General features: G+C 36.4%; 1 non-coding gene across 1 annotated transcript; it reads left to right on the plus strand.

Moving 5' to 3' along the window:
• Nucleotides 1–1,791: 1,791 nt before the first annotated feature.
• On the plus strand, nucleotides 1,792–1,863 carry Smp_tRNA_01061_Pseudo_TTG.1.1. The gene has a single exon. It is a non-coding gene (tRNA).
• The last annotated feature ends 1,310 nt before the right edge of the window (nucleotides 1,864–3,173 follow it).

Here is a 3,173-nt window from a genome sequence, read left to right on the forward strand (position 1 = left end):
ATTCTTCTCATGTCAGTCTCTATTTCTCGGCGTAATGTGTTCATTGGTCTTTCTCTTCTCCTTTGACCTTCAGGATTCCATGTGAGTGCTTGTCTTGTGACGCAGTTGGGTGATTTCCTCAGTGTGTATCCTATTCACTTCAAGCACTTCTTCCTGATTTCTTCCTCCACTGGAATCTGGTTTGTTGTCTCCCACAGTAACTTGTTGCTGATAGTGTCTGGCCATCGGATCCGTATTGCCTATGCATTACCTTAATTCACATTCTAAGTTAAGATAGATAGTGAACTAGCAGTGGAATTTAAACTTCGTCCCATTGCACAAGCAAGTAGCTATCAGGAATGTTATGGTGCTTGAAGCGAACAATACTGATTTCGAATTTCAGAGTGAACATCAACCCTGAGATTGTTGGGGGATGTTAAATCCCCAGAACTCACTTGATAAATGACTTATTTTCGTAATTTTACTTTGAAAGTTTGAATTTCTTTGTTTTCGCGCAAAAAGCGCTCTTTTCATCTTCGAATCGTATTTCCCACTTGGAACAATCTTAAACGCTATTGGTTCGTTGTATTTTTTAGTGTGCTATTTTGTAATGCTTCCCAAGGACAATTTTATGCTGTATATATACATTTGATTTCTTTCTATTGTGATTGCTTGTGCTTCCGACTGCTTACGGAATATATCTTCCCCACTTCTAACTTGAACTTCTCACTCTAGTTAGCCGGGTCTGATCACAAGTCTTTTTTCCGTTTGCTGACTAAGTAAATTGGAAACCGCTTCAGACATAACAAAGATGCAAGTATATCCAGCTGACGAGTTCCAAATAGGATGAAACGCACGTCCTTGATTCCACTGTTAGCCACTATCCATCTTTACTCAGAATCATTTAATGTACATATATGTTATAACTGCGGCAAATTGATACTTCGAACAGTGAGTAACTATAATTTGAAAAACAAAAGAAAAAAAACAACAACCAAAACTGATAGTACATGAATTTCGTGGATTAGTTGAAGTTAGACGTTAACACTGTTGGATAACGGCAGGCTCAGTGGTCTACAGATTAAGCGCTCACGTGCGAGGCTGTTAAGTCTTGGGTTCGAATCTCGAGAGGTGGGATCGTGGATGTACAACTCTGAGGAGTGCCACAATAGGTCGAAACGACTATCCAATTCTTTCAAGTTTTCCATGATGGTCTAGCTTCAATTGACTAATGAACTCAACTATAAAATCATTAAATATTGATTTATAATTAAATAATATTAAACTGTAATGAAAATTAATTGTAATTAGATGAACTTTAACTTTTAAAAAATTATAATATACATACATGTAGTTAGCTTGAATTATTTTCTCTGGTTAGCGTTTTTTTAGCGAGTTAGTTTTTCTACGAGATAGGGTCGCTAACCCCATGCCCCACCCTCTTCTTCCTTAAGTAAGTATGTAGTTAGCCTAAACATGAGTTGCTTAAAGTTTTTTTTAAAAATTAACATTGATAGAGTTCAAGAAAATCATTTCAGAAATTAATTTAAGTTGGACATCAGACTACTACTGAATTTTAATTCAGTAATATAATGATAATTACCTAAAGTTCTTAATTTTCATAAGATATAGAGTTCGTGGACATTGATTATTGTGAAGCTTTAAACTAGATAAAAACATTTCTTTGATACTCCTTGAATTTTACAGGCACTTAAAAGATTTGATACATTAATTTTAAAAACAATACCGTTCAGCTCCATATGGATTTCAATTATTTAAACTTACTATGTACTAAATTCACTGGCTATCAGGATTCAGTGGTCGAGTGGATAACGCGATGGCGTTTGAAGCGAAAGGTAATGGGTTCGAATCCCAGAGTGAACATCAACTCTGAGATTCAGGTACATCCAGCTGACGAGTCCCAAATAGGACGAAACGCGCGTCCTGTATTCCACTGCCAGCCACTATCCATCTTTGCTTACTATGTACTGTTTATTTCAATGATAATCAAATGCAATCCTGAGTAACTAAAGTTAAATTAAAATTGGATTGATATTTGTATTTGATAGTTCACTTGATGTTAGATGACTGAGTGAAGCTGAAATGAAACCATTCACCTAAGGTTCATGCTTGCTGGTACTCAGTAACAAAATATACCTGTAATCTTGATTCAACTGATACTCTTTATAGGATTTGAACAGCGTAACCGAACTTCACAATTTGAAATATTGACACTAAGTTATTAGGGCGATAAATAAATCCCTTTAGGACTAAGAGGCTTACAATTGATCCATCAGTGACCAATTTCATGTTTGTCTAGTCATTTAGTGTTGATCAAGTTGCAATATGTTCACCAGTATAAGTGACATGGTATTACGTGTACTACGTTGGGGTGTTAGATGGTTGGAGGTAGTCAGCAAGAAACCCTGAGACGAAGTTTCGTGTGAGTTGATGCTCATCGGAAAGGCGTACCAGGGATCTTGGGGAAGCTGATGCTCTCTATGGGACGATAGAAAGCCAGGACAATGACACGGTCACTAGTTAGATAATTAATATAATCAGTTCCACTGATCAACACAGTATTAATATTACTGTCTACTGATTTGGTTTGCTACTTAAATAATAGATTCTCTTTATACAAGCTTCTTTTAAATCCATTATTCCATTTTTACTCTCTTTTGTATGCCTGTCTAGAATTCCTTGATATACCTTGGGACCCGATAATTCTAAAACACGAAACTGTTATTCACAAGATTTCTAGCCTAAGTCCGTAAGTGAATAGTTTCTTTTTTCACAAAACAAACAATATTAGCCACAACTAGGTTTTATAACTATGTTCAAAACAATTCATCTGTTACTATGATGGTATACTGACTTTATTTCTTCCAAGTGTTCTACACTACGCAACACTGCGTCAACTAAATTCGTCGATATAACGTCTGATGTTATAAATCTTGGCTAATACAATGCTTTAATCTCATTATAACTCAACACATAAGTATTGGTACAAGGGGACACCAAACAGATATGAATCACATAAATCATTCGATTTGTGTGAGGGCTGTAATACTGCCCACGTGCCCAAACCGTAACAAGTGGTTTTCTTGGGGGGGCATACCCGGAGCCTTTGACCCAAAAGTCTAATCCACAAGGCAATGAAGCAACGTAAGGAGATGCAGTCCCATGATAGCCAA

Source organism: Schistosoma mansoni, chromosome 2 (genome assembly GCF_000237925.1).
Source record: "Schistosoma mansoni strain Puerto Rico chromosome 2, complete genome".
In the NCBI taxonomy this organism is placed as follows: domain Eukaryota; kingdom Metazoa; phylum Platyhelminthes; class Trematoda; order Strigeidida; family Schistosomatidae; genus Schistosoma; species Schistosoma mansoni.